This window comes from Paramisgurnus dabryanus, chromosome 21 (genome assembly GCF_030506205.2).
Source record: "Paramisgurnus dabryanus chromosome 21, PD_genome_1.1, whole genome shotgun sequence".
Classification (NCBI taxonomy): domain Eukaryota; kingdom Metazoa; phylum Chordata; class Actinopteri; order Cypriniformes; family Cobitidae; genus Paramisgurnus; species Paramisgurnus dabryanus.
In genome coordinates this window covers 19,372,231-19,395,325 of record NC_133357.1, presented here as the reverse complement: position 1 = coordinate 19,395,325, position 23,095 = coordinate 19,372,231, and the positions used below count along the sequence as shown (strand labels likewise).

The window sequence follows — 23,095 nt, the reverse complement described above, 5'->3', positions numbered from 1 at the left end:
AAGAAAGAGAAAACGTAACGAGAAAGGCAGGTGTCAGAATAAGTGACTATGAGGTTAACCATCCTCGACATCCGCAATCCCCAACGGGCCAATCAATATCTGTCCCGCCCCTCAGTACAGGCCCCTCCTTCCGCTGGCCCCACCCAATGAGGATCAGAGCAAGCCAGCAGCACTTAAAGAGCTATTTTTTACCCTGCTTCACTAAATAAGGCCAGAGAGTAGGGGAGTGGGTGCAGGGCCAGGGGGGCGTCCTCTTTGCATTGACCCCTTAGGGGTATAAAAGGTTCGGAACAGTGGGAGGCTCCTCCGACCAGCCCCTTCGCACCCTTTAACCGTAGATACATTTGTTACAAAAACAATTTGATACCAACATATGACGTTCAGCTATTTTTTTAAGCCAACTTTGGCTGTTTTCGGTCATGTGAGGTTTTAAGTCCTCGCACTGGCGAATTCATGACGTCATTTTTGCCACCACGGTGGGCCTTCTCACGTGATAGGACGTTTTTGCGGGGAAAGTTATGGACAGAATTGTCTGGCTGATTGGACTATACAGTGAGGGCGAATGAAGAAGATATAAACAGACGGATGGCACGCATCACTTCTCATCTTGGTGACCTGCTGTACTTTGATTTCTCCGTCTTTCCCTCACCTTCATTTCCTCTGAACCTTTCCTGTCCTCCCTCGAGTGTCTTTCTCATTTTATGGCTTTTTCTCTTCTTCTTTCCCTCTCCGGTCGTCTCTCATTTAGTACAGTCAGCATACTGTCCATACTTTCTCCTACTCTTGTTTCAGCTGGTATTGGGCGTAGCTCTATCCCTGTATCCCTCTCTCAGGAAAGGTGGGGTTGCTGGTGCCTACTCTACAGAAATAATTCAAATTGGTTGGGTTTGTTTTAGGTGACCTGGTCACTTTCTTCCCCATATTTTTGCAATTCTTTTCGCACCGTGTGAAGATGCAAGAAGACGCCAATGCTCAGCATTCCTTTATATCCTCACCTCTTTCTCTGATCTGTCCATTCCACTCTCTCTCTCTCTCTCTCTCTCTCTCTCTCTCTCTCTCTCTCTCTTGCTCTCTCTCTCTCCTCTCATCCTTAAATTCTCAAACGCTGAATCAGCTGCTTGGGAACGGACGCTCCCCCTACCTCTTGGATCCACGCACGAGCCGCCTCTCCCTGGTGAGTATGTGTATGTGTTTGCTAGTAAATGCATATGTACAGTATGCGCGTAAGTGTGTGTGTGTGTTTCACTACGTATCCTCCAGTCCGTGTCTTTGCTTCTAATGATGTACCGTATCTGCGTGTGCGTGTGGATGAAAGAGGAACAATCGTAGGCTGCGTGTCCAACCATCCGGCTCTTGTCAAAGTACTTGTGTGTTAGCATGCAAAGCTAGTAACTCCACACTGCATTTCAGTGAGGTAGACCAAAGCTACGACCCGGGGCGTTGTGGAGCCCTTGCGTCAATATGCAAAAACACCCTAACCGGTTGTTTTAAACAATTTTGAGCAATATTTAAACTTTTTTATTTGCTCAATCAGATTTTGAAAGTAAGTGCCGGGCGTACCCTATATTGGCCCCTGACATTGATATTTAGCAATGCTGTGAGGGCCGCAAAGCTGCTTGCACCTCTTTTTCTAATTTTACTTTAATGGCTTGAGGACAGGCATTAGCCCCCGGGCTGTCAGTCAGGTTTAAATGTGGAGTAGGCACAAGCTGGGACAGATCAGGTGACATCAGCACGGCAGCTGTCGTTGGTCCTCGAAGCTTCATGAAACTCGGTTACGGGACAGGACAGGAATGGTACACCTGCTTCTGAAGTGCTTGTGCGTTGATTGGCATACGAGTCTATGGTATCGATGCTATCTATGGTGTTGAGCTGTTGGGGGACGAGGAGGGAGGGTCTTATTGAGCTGGCAGTGAATCTGGGGGTCATGGGGGTTGATTTTCACCAACCCCAATCTGATCCAGATAAAGAAGAGGTGGGTGAAAAGGAAGGAGTTTGATTCATGATGAGGACTTTTAGTTTAATTACTAAGAAGGCAGTGCTGATTCAGAAAGAAGAGATGCGATGTTCTTAGCTATTAGCTGTTAGCAACCAATCGCTGTCTGGCAATGAGCTTGACAGACAGAAAACGCAGCCAGACAGAAATTGAATTTCTAATCAGATTTCGATTCGTTTCTATTAAATTGTGATTGTCTTTAAGTGCATTATTGTTACTTATTTTGTGTAGCTGCTGTTAAGGTCGTTGGCTTTCGAAGGAGTCAAATTGAATTAAATACTTAATGGAGAGAAACTAAATGTATGGTTGCTCTACTGCCCCGATGTGACTATCAAAAACAAAAACAAAAAAACAATCTTAGTTCAACGATACAATAAATGTGCTGTCAATGCTAAAGTGCAAAATACTGCGCCACTACACATATGCAAAATTATTGCTTTAAATAGTTTTTCCCAAAAAGGAAAACAATTGCTTTATGTGGCAGAGATATTAAGATGTCCATGTGTGGACATAAGACAGACAGTGAGTGTTGAAATGTGGGACATGTTTAATGTAATGAGCTAAGCTACTTGAATCACATGCATAAATATGTCCTGCTCTGTATGCATGCTACGACTCGGTTCATGCGCCTTTGTATTCTCATCCGCAGCCCATGTAGCGTGTAGGCTAGTGTGTTTAAGATAACATCAGATCACTAATCTTTCTCTCTTTCCATGGTAACTATTAAATCTCTTTTTCATTTTCGGTCTCATCTAAGTAGGGTCAAACGTAATTAAAGCCAGTTGTTCCATATAGGATTTAGCCGTATGGTGTTATAAACCACATGGCACTGTTGGATCTGACACAGTGGTCTGTTCCTCCTCTGACTGCCCTCTGCTGTAATTATCAGTCACATATCATTCACACCCTCCCATAGGCACACACACACACACACACACACACATGATCGGTGCACATGGCTTCCCTATCTTTTTAAACTAAAGTAAAAGTCAGTTTCTCTGTAAATGTCTCTTTCACACACTCACACATAGGCCTATGCAAACTAGCTCGCTGCAGATTTGCTTAAGGTTTGCTCCTGCGAGGGGCTTCATTAAGCGGAGTGACATCAGAGATGGTCTAATTCATTAAATGGGCGAGTCAGCTGGGCGGCATTTGCTTATAAATTGGTATTGATCTAAATAGGATGAAGAGAGCAGAGGGGATTTTTAAGCGAAAGACGTCACATGCACATGTTTATCTAGCTATCTAAATATGAACATGGCATAGACTTCAATTGCTTTTTGTGCAAGTGTCCTCTAGACATCCCTGGGGAGGTTTTGGCAGATTTAGTTCACTTCTGGAGACAAGTGTGTCCATAAACAGTGGCTAACACAAACACATTTAGCCAGCTATACTGTAACTAAGGGGTATATCATATGCTTTTGTAGTTTTTATATGAAGCTTATTAAAATGAATGATAAACCCTAACCTTAAATGCGTAGTCAGTGTTATTTATTAACCCTTGTTGTTTCAAACCTGTGTACATTTGTCTTTCCTGCAGCACAAAAGGAGATTTAAGGCAGAATGGTCAGACACCTGACTTGCATTGTATGGAAATTTCCTCAAGTGTACAAAAAAACTGTGCTGGGAAAAGATTAATCGCGATTAATCGCATTCAAAATAAAAGTGATTTTTTGCATTATATATGAGTGTGTGCTGTGTGTAATTAGTATGTATATATAAACACACACACACATTCATGTATGTATTTAAGAAACTTTTACACGGGTATATATATTTCTGTATATTTTTATATTTTCTATATTATATAAAAAAATATATATATATATATATATATATATATATATATATATATATATATATAAATAAAAGCAATAAATACAGCAATGCAGTTTTTTATATTTTCTATATTATATTAAAAATATATATATATAAATAAAATAATCTGAAATGACTATAATGTGTGTGTGGTTAAATATACATAATAATTACACTCAGTACACACACACATATTATGCAAAAACATTTTTGCACTTTTATTTTGAATGCGATTAATCTTTTCCCAGCTCTTCAAAAAAAGTTAAACAGGCAATACATTACATCAAAGTAAAACACATCAAAAACAACAATTACATTTTTCAGTCAGGTGAACTAAACACTTTAATACCACCCCTAAAAAAATTCTGTAAATTAAAATGAAAAATTATAAAAATAATACATTATAAAAATAGCATGAGAGATATTTTTAAATACTCTGTTTTTTACATTTTTGTTTTGAACACAGCCAAGCCGTAAATGCGTTGCCAATACAAATGAACGCTTATGTGCCATGCCAATAAAGCACTTTAAAATTGAAACTACAACTGTATAGAGAGAAGGACAGAGTAAAATGCAAATAGAAATAGTGTGCCTTTAATGTCAAGGGTCAGAGAGAGCGAGAACGAGCGAGAGAGGGGGCAAAAGAGAGGGAGGAGTAAAGGTAGCAAGTGAATTAGGAGGAGGAGTGTACAGCTTCTATAGGCTGTGCATTATAGATGATCAGAGAGAGAGAGAGAGAGAGAGAGAGAGAGAGAGAGAGAGAGAGAGAGAGAGAGAGAGAGAAAGAGAGAAAGAGAGAAAGAGAGAAAGAGAGAGAGAGATGCAGAAAGGGCAGGTCAGCACCAGGCTCATTTAATCCATTCATTTCCAGACATCAGAGGACCAGATAGAGAGCAGCCTTACACTAAACCTAAACTTTCTCACTACACGTGTGCATACTGTATGTGTGCATGAGGTGTGACAGTAGAGATGGGGCAGAGCAGGGGAGGAGGGAACCAAACGGGAATGTAAGATAGAGAGAAAGTGAGGTAGAGAGAAAAAAAGAGAGAGAGAGACTGCAGAGGCAGCACCTGGGACAGTGAGATTGGAAGCTACTTCTTTCTGGTTGCTCTTTATTGTTTTATTCCTCCTTGTGGTGCATTGGCCCATCTGAAGCTGGGGAACTGTACCTGACAGCTACCCGCTAGGTAAGCACCAACTCTCTCTCTTTTTCTCTCTCTCTCTCTCTCTCTCTCTTATGCTGCAGCTGTACCTCTCTGGCTGACAGTCAAGGTGAATCTTGTGTGGCTGTGCTCTGCGTAGACTAAGTGAAAAACTGCTCTTCCAGTAAAACTAGCACATGCACAGTGTGTGTGTTGTGGGGGTGGGGGTGTGTACAGCAATGCAGTTTTTCAGGGTGAAGAGAAAAAAGAGAAAAACTGTATATGTTTATGATAATAAAGTGAGAATTACTTGGGGGCGTAAATGCATTTGTCGTCATATACGGACAGATCTTCCTGATGTTCTTTTATGTCTCGCGTGGTGTAATAGCGCAGGTGGGATGTTGAAGTGACAAGATATGTGTAAAACTCCTGACCTGTTATGTCACAGGAACGTGTGCCGCTTTCTGAGATATAACTGTTGAAAATAAATCACTTTTTGCAGTTACTGTACATTACTTTGCCAGTGTGACAAACTGCGACGCCCTGTGACATTTTGAATGCAGCGTAATTTAGGGGTAAAGTTTTAAAAATCGCGCAAATATAAATCGTGCTTGTGCATATATTTGTATGTAATTAATAATGACCTTTGCTTTTGAGATTAAGTGGGTCTTGGCCTTTAAATGTTTTATTTGCATTACAACGGTGTGAAATATATTTGTCCATGTGCCCACATACCCTGCTTGGTAGACATACTTCTTTATATGCCCATATGAAAAAGAGCAGCTATGGAATGTAAAGAAGTATGTATACCAGGTGTGGGAAAGAACGGGGCAGAGGAACACAAACTCATTTTTAAAAAATCTCTTTGAAGAATCATGTTTTTTGCAGTTTTTGTGCAATGTGTATTTGTGCATGCATGTTAATAATGTTATAAAGTTTTGGTGTTTTAGAGTAACGGCGTTAAAACTTCGTCGACACCCATTTATAATTTTTTTTTTGCCGACTTCAATTTTCCCGGGTTAATTGCTAGTGTATGCTACTTATAAATGAGGTATTAGAGGATGAATGATGTAAAGGGTGACGTGATGCAGAAGCTGCAGAAGCGCTTGGGTTTCTATGGAGTAATCAAACTGTGGTCGCCTCATGTTGAAAAGCACACAGACAGCAGTTCAGATGGTGCAGTGAACAAATGCTTACTAATGAATAAAATCAGGGAGGAAGAGAGAGAGAAAGAGAGAGAGAGAGGGCTTTCACATAGCATCAGTGTGATACTGATGAAGCCGGTCATGTGAAATGTCCTCAAATAATTTATAACATTGTTCAGTAGACTTGCTGGACATTAATGTCTATGGTAAGGTGTTCAACATGAACATCTCAGTTTTGATACGAATAATTAAGACTTTTAAGACTAATTAAGTTTTCCATGCAACATTTTTCCAAAACCTTGCGGTCAATATCACAGGATGTGCTGGCCGTGTAGGTAATTTCTGTCTAGTTATGGTTAGCCGGATTACCACTCATTCACAGCGTTTAAGTCAAAACTTACATTACTTACGTTTTTACAAAATTTGGGTTATGATAACCAAAAATCAAAAAAACGACTAACATGTAATCCAAATATGTTACGTGCAAAATGTAAGTATGCGCATTATGACTACAAAGAAGACTGCATACAGTAGGCAAGTTAAAATCTGGTCGTCGAAATAATATTGCTTAAAATCGCATGTTTACAAAACTATAAGAAAGTTGCGTGGAAAAAAAGCACGGAAAAGGTTGTACTTTGCAATTTCCGTATATGTGTAATTTATACCGCACCGCATATAATGATGAAGATGAAGATATGCATTTATTCATCACCCTTTTTGAGATTCAGAATTCTTTACTATAAGCATGTGCAATGTTAACAAACTATACTTTGAATAATGCTGTAAGACTCAAATAGCCGTGCACACTTAAAAAATAAAGTGTTGAAGGGTGCTTTGCTCTATGACGTAGTGTCCTGCCTGACCTTTCATTAATAAATGTATACATCATATCTCTAATGTATACATTATATCTCTACCATGCGTACACAGAGGAATCAGGTACAGTAGCTGAACTTTTGGATAGACAGGCCCAGCTGTCCTGATTTTGAGTATGTGTGTGTGTGTGTGTGTGTGTGTGTGTGTGTGTGTGTGTGTGTGTGTGTGTGTGTGTGTGTGTGTGTGTGTGTGTAAGCACTACTGAGGGATATTCACTTAGCTGTTAGTAGCAGGACAGAGCAGAGTCTGGATGTCTGGGTTCAAACACACACACACACACACACACACACACACATACACAGTCTGTGGACTGCGTTACGGGAAACTGTGTGATGGTCAGTAGTGGTCAAAACCCGGTAAAGCACTTCCACTGAGACCAACAATCGCATCAGAGAACAGACCGGCTACAGCAAACCCCACAGACTTACGTCTTTGTGTGAGTGTCTGTGTATGTACATTTGTAGAAGGACAGGGGTGTAGCCTATATATAATTTGAAAATGGGAGGCATGTTAATGTGCGCATAGAAATTTGAAAGACGTCTGTGTATGTACACTTTAGAAGGACAGAAGTGTATAATTTGAATATGAGAGGCGCATTAAGGTGCGCATATAGAAATTTGAAAGAAGTGGCGCTATGCCCTGACCGTCACGTTCTTTTTGTGCCCCTATGTTGGGTCGTGCTTGTAAGACAACGTTAAGCAAGAAATCACGGTCACAATCATGGAAATTTGGAAAGTGGGATAATCATCCAATGGGGAAAGCGGAGAGATACATCAAGTGACCGATATAAAAGCGTGTTAAGAAAATGTACAATATATACATACATTAACGAATTAATCACGGTTGGGGATTCATACAAAAGATAGGTCAGGCTGTGATGTGTGGGAATGTGAAATACCATATGAGATAGAGAGGACGGGAGAGAGAGGTCCTAGCTGGATTGATGACGGTGTTCCGGGCAGACTGTACTGTGGATCTGCCGGGATGGAGAGATGGAGGGGGTTGGGGAGGTGTATTGTTCTGTCACTTTTCCTGTGTCAGCAGGTGGAAGCGTTCATCAGGACATTAAATATGCAACAATGCTGAATGAGCCAGTGAGCTGAGACAGCCAAAGCCCAGCACTGAGGGGACCGTAGGGGCCAAGGGGCCCACTAGAATCCCAACACACTTATTGGCTTTGGCTTAAACCCAGTCTAAATACAGGACAAACCCACCACAAACACTTTGTCTCCGCTAGGTTTTCAACGACAAGCGATTTGTTTGTCCACGCCGAATGGGAAACAACTGTGTGACGTGACACAATGAAAGACAGTCAGAAGATGTTTGATGTTTAATGTGCAGTTATGAGGAGCGAGACTCATGGGGGGCGGGGCTAATCAATTGAAAGCAGTAATTTGGAAAAAAGTATTAGCACTACATGATGCCATACACTTTTAAGAATAAAGGTGCTTCATGATGCCATATAAGAATTTTTTTTTTTTTTTCATTTTTTAAGTTATATTTTTATGGCCAATTTGGCCTTTGATTAAGGAGAGGACAGGAAAGTACAGGGAAGATAGAGGGGTATGAGATCGGCAAAAATCCACGAGCCGGGAATCGAACTCGGGTCGCCGAAAGTGCAAAGCACCACATGTCGTTGTGCTGCCCACTACACCATCGGCTGCGACAGAAGAACCATTTTTAACTGAAAAGTTCTTTGGGGAACTAAAAATGGTTCCTCTATGGCATTGATGTGAAGAACCAACCTGATCTCACGAATTTCCGTATTATACCGTATTATTTTTACGTGTCCGTACCACAGACTTTCACATATTGGTTAATCAATTTTGTTTCTATTTTCTTACCATTGTTGCAAACCCAATTCTAACCCTAACGTCAGGCGACAACTGTTTAAAAATCTGGAAAAAAAATAGTAAAGTGACATCCTAATCCAAACCTTAAATCTAACCCCAAACCCAAGCGACAATGGTTTAAAAATAGGAAAAACTGTTGAGTAACCAATACGTGAAACTGACACGGAAAAGAAAGTCCGTGGTACGGACATGTAAAAATGCTGAGATCCGTGACAATGACATGGATAAATAAGCAAAATATTCCGTGATTATACCACGGAACTTTGTGAGATCATGTTGGAAGAACAATTTGTAGTACCTTTTTTTTTAAGAGTGTACACTAGTGAGGACAGGGGGGTAAACAAATTTAGAAACTGAATCCATATTGGCCAAATGAGCACCAATTATGTGTTAAAGCGAGTTAAACCATATATAAACATTCATATACACACATTCTGTAAAGGAGGAGACAAGAAGTACATCAAATAAGAAATAATTAAAGATAAAAAAAGAAGGGAAGAAATTAAACTTAATAAAGAGAGAAGAAAATAAAACTGCCTGAGGTAAAGCCCCAGAGTATGTGAGTCAACCACTAAAGCAACGGCGCCGAACTAAAACAGATTCAAATAATTCTAATTAAATCAAGTCATTAAATAAATAGTGTGTAATGACATTACAATAGATCTGAGAGCTGTAATATCCCAAAGTAAAAGAGCAAACACGCATTGACCTCACAGTAACGAGTAGTAAACTATCCCCATGCACGGTAATCGTTCCATACAATACAAAAATTTCCAAGAATGATTCACTTGTCATGTGTGGCAGGCAGAACAGCTGAGAGGAATGACGGCGGGAATAAAGAAATATTTCCGGGGTGGTTTGGGGATTTGTTAAATCATAAATCGATGTCTGATTTGCGAGATTATGAAAAATACGCCGGCTGATGGTGTCAGGTCGAGAGCGGTGATTGAGTGCAATGCGGTCTGGGAGTGATGTGGTGGTGACTGCGAGGAGGCAGATAAATCAAGGACAGTTTATCAAGGAGGCAATAAGGAGGCAGGTTACAGAGCATAACATTATTAGTCTTCCTAACATAACCGTACTGAAGGGTTAGCCTGAGCGCTGGCACAGAGCGAAAGGAAAAATGGAAGCTTTTGTGTTTTTGCGAGGTTTGTAATCGGAGGCATATGGATGGCCTTATGAGCATTTGCGATACATTTATAAACTCTGCAGGCACCCTCACAGTACAAAATGCAGCACAAGGTTAAAACAATTTGGTTTTGCAAGTCAATTCAACTTAATAGTAAGTTTTGGCTTGTGATAAGTTGACATAACTTACAGTATAAAAACAAGTTGAAATTGTTTAACGTAATTTGTTAAGTTAAAGTAACATAAAATATATGTATATTGACAAAAATGCTGCATTTTTTACAGTGGAATTTTTTATAACAAAGTTTTTAAACTTTTTAAATTATGCAAATACGTAGCAATCGATCTTGTCATAGGTGGAATTGGGGTCGAAGGTCTTGTCTCAAGAGAGTGTGGAAAAGGTTTGTTCCAAATCTTCTGTACCTTTAGTCAACCTTCACGTCCCATGCTATCGCCTAGAGCTTTGTCAAGCTGTCAATCAAACACTATGAGTGTGTCAGTGTGTCAACACCCTCGACTCGTGCAAAAAAAGGGTTTCTGTAAAAATGTTCACAGGGCAGCGGTACATATAAACTTATTTTAAAGGTCACGAATCAGCTGCAGGGCTTGTGCTTCAAATGTGGTGGTTTGGATCACGAAAGTTGCTTTGCAAATAAATATAGCCCTAAATAAACATATATGTATGACTATATAAGTGTGACTGTAAATTTTAAAGGCAAAATTATTCAACTCAAGTGACTGTCACAATGTTACACACGCAATATAAACAGCCTTGTGGCAAAGCTCTTTATAATGGGATTAAATTGCACTGTATATTTAGGAATGACCCTTTGAACAGCGTTCGCTTCCTGCAGTGCCCTTCAAGGGTGTAAAAATGCACTCTGAAAGTCGTTTTTAATGAACAAAAGGTCATTTACATAAACTAAAAGGACAGATCGCGCCAACATTTGTGACATTTTTACAAAGCCAGATAAAACGAGATTGATTTGTGATTATGAGGCAATACATGACCGTGTCCTTTAACAGCATACACACAGCATTGCGTCTCAATGAAGCCTAACAATTCTTTCGTTACGCACACACACAACTCGTTCATGTGCGACTCGCATGTAACACTCTTGAACTGAGGATCAATGCGTCGGTAATTTGTTTCAATCAATTAAAGCGACATCTGCTAGCATTTAAACCCCAATAACAGTCAGTCTTTTATCTAACATGCTCTCACTGCAGAAAAACAGAATGAAAGAGAGAAACATGTCCTGTAAATATAATTATGGTGGACCGGAGTATAGCTGAATATCACAGATGGGTGTGTTATTATGGGCTGTAATTTTTCTTTTAGCTGAGCTTAGGGCTTTCTCTGTGAGAAGTTCACCTTGTGACATCATAATTGCTTTTTCCCATCACTAAAGAGGTTAACGTTTTAGTGGCAGCACTATAAAAAGGGATATCAAATCAACATTTATATATTTTTATGTTACTTTAACTTAAATTAAGTTTAACAAACTACCTACTCAGTCAAATCATATACTAGGTTGAATTGACTTGCACAACCAAGTTGTTTTAACTTCATGCTGCATTTTTTACACCCATGCTAAAAATTGCGCAGATCTTACAGTATGTGGTGCATTCTGCCAAAAAGTACAGTGAGTCCGGCTCTCCCAAACTTCTCCCAAAGCAATATTTCCCCCAAAAATCTGCATGTAGAATAATTAAAATTCACTCAAGCTGTAAACCAGGAGGAAGTAATTAAAAGAACAAGGGCGCTCCCGTTGCAGTGTTCATTCCGTCAGTGATGGGAAAAAAACATAAATTCCCTGTATTTTTTCCTTTCTCTATTCTCATAGGAAATGGGAATCATTCCCTGGAGACTGCATGCTGCAATGTAGCTCGGCCTTGGGCATCTTCTTCCTAACTGAAATAAGCTTGTAGTACACGACCGCTGCAAATGTAGCAAATTCTTTACATACAGTTACTACACGGTTATTACATATTAATAACTGTGCTATTGACCTATTAATAGAATTGAATTTAAAATGGTGTAGATCTTCAGAGTTGTGGGTGTGTAAGAATGATAAAAAGCCCCTGCAGTGGTCTATCCTCTCTCTCCCAGGACACTCGTGCCTGCAGAGTCAAATTCACTACCTGAGAGCCCAACGCACATTCAGCAATACTGGCCACCATAAAAAACACATTGTATATTGTTAGTACTACCAGCAGGGACAAAGGAAATATTTATGGTCTGAATTAAAAGTAAACATAGGGTGTAAAAATGAACTCATGGGACAAAAACATAAAAAATGTGTGGGGGGGATATACAGCCTACATTAGGTGTATAGCATATTAGTATAATAGAGCCAGAGTGTAATAAAAGCATAATTATTTTGGTTGAGTTTTATACAAAATATCAAACACATTAGATTTTCTCCAAATATATTCAATCATAATCTAAAAATAAAAAAGTAAGGTTTGACAGCTTCAGTTGCTCACAAACTTCTGACAGTGAAGTGGCAACTAGTGTCACCTCCCATAAACCGACTGCAAACTTGGAAAAATGTTAGGGATGTGTATTCAAGTCTGAAATGGGTCACATTTAAACATAACCATATACCATTATGTAATCATTATAATAATATGTATTTGTTGATTCTATTCGAATGATAATAATGAAGCCATTTGAATCTCAAAAATGACAAATTTCCCACTTCATCTGTATTTTTACTAACAGGGAGCAACAAAAGTGTGAGACTTTCAGAACAGATGCACAGGTTAGCAAGGCTGTAGTTACACATATACACACATGAATTACCCACAGTTTGCACCGGCCCTTTAAGTGCACATATATTTCAGGAGCAGAATCAGGAAAGCCTAGTTTACATTCCAACAGGAGAGAGAGAGAGAGAGAGAGAGAGAGAGAGAGAGAGAGAGAGAGAGAGAGAGAGAGAGAGAGAGAGAGAGAGAGAACGCAGGCCAACAAGGAAGGACATTCGGGAAAAGAAAAGGGCAGCATAAGAGAGGTAAGAGAGACAGGGTAAGATGATCCTAAAGAGGCTTTAGTATGGACAGATTTGAAGTGATGTGCACACTGATCTGTATATTCATTACATGCACAGCAGAGTTTCACATAATCACTACAGCTGCGATCATTGACCTTATTGCATTTGCAGTAGAGCGCAACATTGGCTGACCAATTCTTTAGTGAAAATATTTTTCTCATTCATTTTCTCAGTAGGGATTTAAAAAAAAAATCTTCAATCAAGAGTCGTGATCCGAACCAACCAGCTCTGACGTGAATCACATTACTACAAGTAGATTTACTGTAAAACATAAAACTCATTCTGAACTACTCGTCTATTAAGCATAGTGAATAAATGCAGTACATACACATATGAAATATATCAAATTCATTTTTTAAATTTTGTAAAATTTTCAAATAAATAAGTACTGTATATCAATAAATACATAAAGTATGAGGAGCTCGCTAAACGCCACCTCAGTCAAAAATGAGATACTACTGTAGTCCCTTTCACACATATAGTCTTTACTGGTAATTTACTGGTAAATTGCAATTAACAGATCATGTGTGAACAGAACCTTTCCGGTAAATCAGTGCTTCCAATTTACCAGTAAGACAGGTTGTAAGATTACCAGTAATTTACCGGTAACCGCTATGTGTGAACGAAAAATATAGGATTACCGGCATTTAGAACGGACGACGTCAGGCCGCGCTGACAGCTTAGGGCCAATCATAACGTTTAAAACAAATGACGCGTTTATCCCCGCACTGTTTTAAGGACGTTTCCACACACACACTGCTTGAAAGTCGAGCACACCTGAAGTAAAACAGCTTACCACCTACTTGCCGAATTGCTGACGTCCTTAGCACGCCCTCTGTGAAGCCTAAAGTGCAAACAGGACTGTTGTTTAAAACGCATTTTCGGTTTGACGTCGCCTCATGCAATGTTGTTTGGTCATGAGCAACTTCGCGACTGTCAGAGTTTACCACAGACGTGAAAACAACAAAATACGGACCGTGGATATGAACGACATGGATTGTTTACAAATATAACACTGAGCTCAACGCACGCCACAGGTACTTCCACTTTCTCAACGAATTTACCGGTATTTTGATACTGATGTGTGAATGATGTCTTACTGGTAAAAAGACGAAACGTCACTGCGTGTGTGAACAGCACATTGTTGTATTTACTGGTAAATTAATTCTGGTAAATTCATGGTAAATTACCAGAATTACTGAGTGAAAGAGGCTAATGATATCAACCAAATGCTCTCGGCACGTATCATACGTTTTATTTTATTACTTGAGCTTCAAATCCGCTTGTCTGCCTCAGGTCATTCAGAAATACCGGTTTGTTGGCAGAAGCAATGAAGAGTCTGATAAGAAATGCTCATTTACAATAAAACATGTCATACGAACTTGCATATGAGCTCTTCATATATAGTTTAAGAGTTCAGAGAGACCTTACATTTCAATGGTAACATTGATTTCTCACAATTGGTGAATTTCTCTCTAGAAATATGAGGAGTGCAGTTTATCTAGAATTTTGACATATAACATGAAATTACACTGGTGACTTACGGCTTTTACAAAAATATATTTCATCACTTAATAACCATGGAGTCTATTGAAAGGTTTATACATGGTTAAAAATCAATTTCTCCATAGAGAAAATCAATGGGATTTTTTTTTAACTGAAACCCTAATTTTGCGCTCTATGAAGCTAAAAATAAAAGATCCATAATAAAGGTCTTTATTAAACTGTTACAACACAAAGAAAAATATATACATTTAAATATAATGATAATAACTTATCTGAGATTGTGTAAGGTGCTTTTGTATGATAATGATAATGTTATTGTTATGTGTGGGGGAAGAAGGGAGGTGTAAATAAGGATATCAGATATATACTGTATATATATAAGAGATACAGTATCAAAACATAAAAAAATAAATAAAACCAGAATCACACAGCATTTCATTATAATATCTGCCCTGTATTTCAATAAATGTGCATTTTCTTCTTTTTTTGTGGGTCTTGTTTACAAAACCGATGAACGAATTTACATATAAATCATTAGTAAATCTCTCAGTACTGAAATTACCCCACTGAATTGAATGCAACAATTTATGCAAAAATGATTTACTCACAAATCCTGTGTGACTTTAGAAAGCATGCGCTCAGTGACTTAAACACACATGAGTTGAGGTCATCTGTTGTACAAAGAAACAGGCGAGATTATGTCTCATCTATTCACCATGCAGGCGCGCATGCACACACACAAACACACAATGCCACCACAGGCCCCTGATCCCATTCTCACTGTCTCACAACTGGAGTTGTATTGTGAGTGAATGTGTGTATTTAAAGCTTCCTGTGTTGTGTTTCCACTGCTTAAAATAACTTGTGGATAGAGGTGGGGAGGCATGTTTATATATTTCACAATGAAATCAAAGGTTTTGCATGTAGTATGTAATATTTTTATTTTTTGAAGGACTTTTTTTAAATAGCCAATGAACAGTTACATCATACAGTCTCAGAAAAAATATAGTCTCAGAAAAAGGTACAAAAGTTGTCATTGTGATGGTACCTAAGGTACAGATAAGTATACACAGTGGCGGCTCGCGACTGCTCATCCGAGGGACACAATCATGTGTCATGTGTGTTGCTCGTGTTTTCAAAATGTGTGTTTGTTGTGTCATGTGAACCATGTGCATCACTTGTTTTGTTAAAATATGTGCCAGCTGCACACGCGTCAAACCGTTTATGATAAGAGAGACGCATGAGAGATCTGGCAAACGCAAGCGTCTCTTTTATCATAAACCCTTTAGACGCGTCTGCAGCAGGCACCTATTTTAACAAAACACGTGATGCACATAGGATCACTTGACACGCGAACACATATTTTGAAATTATGAACCATACACATGACCGGCTACATACATGTTGTGATGAACTTCGCATCGAGTGACCTCAAAAAAAAAGTCACCGGCCGCCACTGTGTATACATATGGTAGCAGTATGTACTTTTAAAGTAATAATATATGCATTCTTTCCCAGTCCCAGTGACAGAATCTGTATCTTTTTTTGGAAAGTGAAACTATGAATTACGATTTATAAAGAAAACGGGTATCATGCAGTTTTTGGCTTTTTGATACATTTATTACATAATATCTTGATGACAAATGATGAATGTGTGTTCGCTAATAGCAATATAGATCTGCCTGACAATTTTTCAACTTTTTCTTCCTGGTCCCTCTAACATCAATATTTCTATTGCATTTAGAATTAAGCATTTTAGGCAAATGCTTTTATCCAAAGCGACTTACAGTGCATTCAAGTTATATATTTTTATTGGTATATGTGTTTCTGGGATCGAACCCATGACCTTGGGGTTTGACGTCCTAACTATAATAAAGGGCATTAAGATGTGTTTGAATATTGTATATAACATAACAGCGCTCCCTTCAGCAGTCCTGTTACTCTTTTGTAGTTGTAAAGATTTCAACACTCTATTTCACATTCATGGTTCACCATCTTGAAAAAAAAATGGACAGACAGTGCAATAAAAAACAGTACGAGAAAATAACAGCGCTACAAACTAGAGTGGAGTGAACCTCCGAGCAATGACAATTAAGATGTTTCACTTTGAAAGAAAAATGACACAGCTCTAAGTTAAAACATCTATTAACCAAGATTAAAGTGACCCACAAGTAAAAAAAACTTTAGACCCTCTTACAGTAACAGAGGAGCAAATGATCTAGACAATTCGACAAATCAACAATCAGCTGGAAAAGAGAGAGAGAGAGAGAGAGAGAGAGAGAGAGAGAGAGAGAGAGAGATAAAGAAATAAAAATCACAATAGCTAAATCTAAATTGCTATTGATTTTCTTAAAAGGTGTTACCATTAGATTAAAAGGTTAAGAAATAAAACTGCTCCGGGGATTACAACATTCTGAAATTAAATCAAAGATTTGCAAAACAAAGATGGCCGTAATCTTAAAGTAACCAAAACACGATAAAACAATGTTCAATCAGATAAAACTATCTAAGAACTATTGTGCCCATATAAGGGCATATCTGAAGTTCCTGTAGCTTAATTAGCAAAATATTGCATTAACAAAAGTTCTTGCTGATAAAACGTATACCTTGTAATGCACTGTAAGTCACGCCAGTTAAAGCGCTGTCTGGCAAATGCATGAATGTAATGTTATGAATTGACCCCTTCAATTGTGCTAATAAAAAAAACATTCAGACGCATTGCCTCGTGGATCACCTGCATGCGCTGACGTGCATATGTGTGTGATAGGCCCAAGTTCGACTTGGGTTATTTCATGATCCGCCCCCAATATGCGACACGAAGTTCATAGAACGGCGAATTAACTTTCTGACACTTCGTACTGATAAACTTGAGTCAAAAAGCCAAACATACATTAAGGTCTACCGGTACTATAGCGGTCTGAATCAGCCAATCAGGGGCGGAAATAGTGCTGAGTAAGGGCCTGGGCCAGCGCTCACGTCCGAATGCAGAGGCGAGGAGAGAAGTCAGTACTGCAAACACACTGCAGCACCTCTATCCACATCCTCTGCCTTATCTGAGGACACCTCCAAAACTCTAGCCCCGGGCCGTTGCGCAAAGCCGGGCCCAAAGTTCTGGGTTGAAGTTGATAGGTATGCAGTCGTGATTCAGCTCTTTTCGCAGAGAAGTTCTGAGATTGGATTTACTATATAAAGAGAAAATAAATAAATACTAAATGCTAAAGACCTGGCTTAATGCACTACAGCAGAGTGAATTAACTCAATTAGTCGACCTGTTAATAAAACTCTTCACAGAGGCTGCTTGTTGTGGCATACACACCGTGTGAATCTGATGGGGTCGGGTCTGCTAAACAACTTCATTACCACAAAAACCTGAAATTTATATCGCTGGAATACAACAACATTCTTTGTGCAGAATGCAAGGGGTACACTGTAAAAAATTAGCTGTAATTATGCAGCTGGTTGCCAGTAACTTACTGTAGAAGATAAAGACTGAAAATGTTTCATGTTATTTAACTTTGAACAAATTGATGCCAGTAAATAACATAAATGTAAAATCTACATATTTTTTTACAGTGTATAGCAGGACAAAAGTCATCTTTTTTAGCTGCTTTGACTTTGTAAATTCTACACTGTAAAAAAAATCTTATCAAAAAATAATCAACTTGAATTTACTATTAATTTCAACTTTATTGATTTGTGAGGAGTTGTTATAAATAAGTTAATAAGTTTAAGTGCAACAAGATTTTTTGGCAGTGTGCCCAAAAGGGAACCAAACTGAAGATGCGACAATATGTGACCTTGTCTGTGAAATCCAGAGTTAAGTCTGTAAAATCAGAAAGTTTTATTTCACATTGATTTCAATCTTTGACATTATCTAATATTAAAGATGTCAAGATTGTATTTTGTAGAAAACAGTAAATCTAAAAAAAATTATTTTAGATGGGTATGGATCCCATATAGTTTTGTTTTATTATGGATTACTTTGATGCAATGTTTGAATCGTAACCATTCCTGTCTTGCAAGGGAGTGTCACTCAGGCAAATGAGAAAAGCTGTAAGCATGTGAAGACACAATGATATTTTGCAAGAAAAGGGAGGGTGAATGAGAAAATACATTAAAAAAATGTGTTAATATTTAAAATTATACATTTTTAATCATATCGCCTCTCTGTGTAGTGTAACTTACTATTTTAAGTTTTGACTTTAGTTGACATAACTTATAAAAACAAGTTGAAATTGTTTAACTTCATTTGTTAAAGTCGCCATGAAACGGAAGTATCGATTGCCTAATTTTCCACGTGGTGACGTGTATCCGAGTAAAACCGGCCTCTGAAATGAAATAAGGCAGGGCTGGATTTAAATTTGTCCATCGAGATCTGATTGGATCGTTTGAAGTTGGGTCGTGTTGCTAATTGCTTATCGCAGCGATCTTCTCCCAGACCCCGCCCACCTGCCATACAATATGACCGGAAGTTAGATCGTTTTGAGGAAGGGATGAGATTTGCATTTTTTGATTAAAGATTATGAGGGCACACTAATAAAAAAAATAATAATAAAGAAGCTCACAGATAAGTAATTTGTAAAAATTAGGGCTGTCAAAAGATTAATCGTGATTAATCACATCTAAAATAAAAGTTTGTGTTTACATAACATATGTGTGTGTAGTGTGTATAATTAATATTTATATATAAAAACACACACAGTCATGTATATATTTAAGAAAAATTGGTTATATTTATATATAAAATATTTATATTTCTATATAATATAAATTATATAAATGTTTATACAGTATATAAATGCAAATATTTCTTAAATATACACATGAATGTGTGTGTATTTATATATACATAATAATTATACACATTACACACACATATGTTATGTAAACACAAACTTTTATTTTAGATGTGATTAATCACGATTAATCTTTTGACAGCCCTAGTAAAAATACCACAATATTACAAAACATTACAGTTTTTTATTTTATTTTCATGGCGACTTTAAGTAACATAAAAATATTTGTTGATTTGATATAATCTTTTATAGTGCACCAGACCTATACTGTACACTTAAAGGTGATAAAAAATAAATGCTACACTATGCAATTTAAGAACCACTTTGGTTGTAGGATTTCATAAAAAAATTCACAAATTGTGTAGTGGAAAAAAGGTTGTTATTGTGTAGTGGAAAAAAGGTTGTTTAAACTATGAAAAGGTGTTAAAGAATGAACCTTTGACGTAATATGGCATCACTTTGAAGAACATTTGTGCAACTATGTTGAATCTTTATTTTTAGGAGTGTACAGGACCAAGACAACAGTAGATGTCACAGTGTGTAAGCGTTATATAGCAAGAGCACAAAACACGTGCACTCCACCGTCCTGATAAGCTAATAAATGTGACATTACTGTATAATAAACCCAGATATAGTGTACATTACAGTACAGTTAAATCCATTCAGAGAACAGATGATACATACTGTACAATGTAGCCAGTAAGAATTATTAATATTTTGCAGGTGTGGACATTGTTTGTCCCTGCAGCACACACTTAACACATTATTTATTTACACAAAGAAAAAGTTTAATTAAGTCTGTACTTCCTGTTTTTGTGTTTTTCCGCCTCATTTGTACAACATAATGCAGAAGCAATTCCTTCTTCTCTTAGCTTTACTAAACTCTACAGACAAACCATCTCATTTTTTTCTCTATCTTCGCTGCCTTTATAACTGATATAAACTGATCTGAGACAATACATCACAATTTACTGTATATTCCACTGTGTGAGATTTCTGCAGTTGTTAAACAAACAAACAAATGGAGCAGCGTCCATGTAGAGACATTGATTTCAGCCCTCCACTTGCATTTATTTTTAATGAGTCGCACGGCCGCAATGAACAGACGTAATTCTAGAGAACGTATATCTTATGTACTTTTATGTACTTGCAATGTGACTGTATGATACAAAAAAAAAACACATTATGAAATTGTGTGAAATTGTGAAGTGGTGTCGAATGAACAGCCCATTCTTATAATAATCCCATTGAATTCAACACACATTCACACTATGAATACAGACTTTTCTCTTCAGGCAATCCACAAATTGTGGTAGCCAACTTCCCTAATGGCGAAATGATTAGCTCATGCTAATTTAAAAGGGATCCTGAGAGGAGCCCGAAGGACAAACATAAAGAACCAAATACAATGAGTTGTCACTGCAAAGACCTGCCTTGTAAAAGCAAAGACTTTAGAGCAAATAGAGAGAGAATGAGCGAGAGAATTTAAGAGGCAACACATGGGCGATTAAGACATAAAAATAGACAAAGCGAAACAAAATAAAGAGCAGAAAGTCATTGGGCAAATGGGAGTTAAAGGGATAGTTTACTGAAAAATTTAAACTTTGTCATTTATTAACCCTCATGTTGCTCCAAACCTGTATACATTTCTTTGTTTTGCTGAACACAAATTAAGATATTTTTAGGAATGTTTGTACCAAGCAGATCTGGGGCACCATTGACTTACATAATACTATGGAAGTAAATGATGCCCCAGATTTGCTTGGTTACATTTGTTTATTTTTAATTATTTTTTTTGTAAATGATAACTAATTTTTCATGTTTTGGTGAACTATCCCTTTAATTGCAGTATTGTGCCGCCTTCTGGCTTCGATTTATTTATTTTCTAATATTTGTCCTCTGTCATCAGATACAGCAGCGGGCACTGGTGTTTCACTTAAATCATTTTCTTTTCCTCTTCTTTCCATTGCTCAAAATTGTGTTCTGGATTTGCCAAGCTTTGTCTTGACTTCTTAAATCTTGCTAGCATGTGTTGTCTAAATAGGCACAGGCTGTAATCTGTTTGTCTCTGGTCTTTGTTTTCTTTGCTGCTGCTAGGTAAAAATCTATGTTGCTGCTCCTTGTAAACATCAAGTGGTCGTGCCTCACTGCCATATTTAAAGCTGAAGTGTGTCATTTTTGTGCAACTAGTGGCAGCAATTGTAAAAGTGGTGTTTTTGAAAGCACTACACTGTTAAATCTATTAAGAGAAATCAGCCTAGGTTTGCTTAACAAGCCCATTAAATTAAAATGAGTTTTGTGGTTTTAGTCCATGTCTATTAGCTTTATCATCATCTATTTGCTAGTCTACTTTTCATTTACTTTTTGCAGATTGAGTTGTACAGTTTTTTTCTCTTGGGAAAATGAACCTAAACATAGTGATGACTCATACTGCACTTCCAATAAATTTATCCAATCAGGTGAATCCCAGGCCTAATAACAGAGAATAGCGCGTCCAGATGCCAATGAAACAAACTGAAACGTATTGGGGTCTATAAAATGTTGAGCCTTTAAATAAGCCCATTTCAATATAGGCATTACTTCAACACAGTCTTAATCAGGTTTTTTTTGCTTTCCTCCACAGGTGCCGATCCCGAACTGTTTTCCCGGCCTCTTTCTCTTTCCCGGATTCTTGCACACATAGAGGTCTTTTTCTAAAATGCTTTGCTAAAGCTGGTAAAATGGAACCAAATCAACTGTTTTATGGATTTGGTCCCCTTCAACCAGCTGTAGCTGTGCATTGATCAGCTGCGACAGATGGAAACGAGCACACGTGCTTTAACCTTTCCTGTCCCTCCATATTCACCTTTACGTGGATTTAAGCTTACAGCGCACACCGGCCATGTCCAACTCAGGACCCAGCTTTGAATGCATGTTTCTTAAGCACTAATATAATGCTTAAAAAGTCATTGTGCTTTTAAAACCCAGGTGAGTATTATATATGTCATGGGATTTATTATACATGAGCTATAATAATTGTCGATTATGTATTCAACCAAAATCACTATCATTGGAAAGTGGGCTCTTTATGGCCACCGATTGATTTCATGTCTCTCCCCTGGATGAACGAGAGGGGGATGAGCTGAGGTGGACGGATGTGGGAAATGAGTGAGGGGGTGCATGTCAATCTGTTGAATAAGTAAAACATTTCGTTCGACTTTATCCGTTACAATTTTTTCCTACTATGCTTGTCGTGATTCTTAATGCACACACCTGATCAATAAAAGCTCATCTTGAAGTTCATAAACTGCTGAAGTGGTTTTTGGAGTGAAACAGATTATTCAGCGAGAAATAATGTTGGGAGGGGACTTGATTTTATCTCTTGGGATTTTATTGGATGGAAACATTATGCTATGATGCTACTGGCTAACATTATTTTTGTCCTGCCCATATGGCCTCAGCAACATCAACAGAAGAGCTTCAGAGCTGAAGAAAGGTATAAGTTAAACTTTGAGAACAAAAAAGAAACATTTTATTATCTTTAGATCAACTTTAAATCGGGTACAAAATGTACATTATGTTAATGATTCGCCACATGGCATGCAGAATCAGCGTTTTAATGACCAGCTGGAGGGTGTGTCCTGTGCAGCTGAGACACTTATATTGTATTTTTCAACTGATGGTGCTTGTGCTGTTACGAACGATGTAAAAACTGTTATTTCCTACACTTGCTTTACTGTCTTGTCAGCCTCTGTACAACACTTTGGTGTTTTTGGTTTGTAAGTAAACATTCAAAAGAC

General features: G+C 37.9%; 1 long non-coding RNA gene across 1 annotated transcript; it reads left to right on the top strand.

The window, feature by feature from the left end:
* Positions 1 to 326: 326 nt before the first annotated feature.
* LOC135775721 (uncharacterized) lies at positions 327 to 23,095 on the top strand. The gene is made up of 2 exons (XR_010543920.1): positions 327 to 1,174; positions 21,940 to 23,095. It is a non-coding gene; the product is annotated as an uncharacterized lncRNA (long non-coding RNA).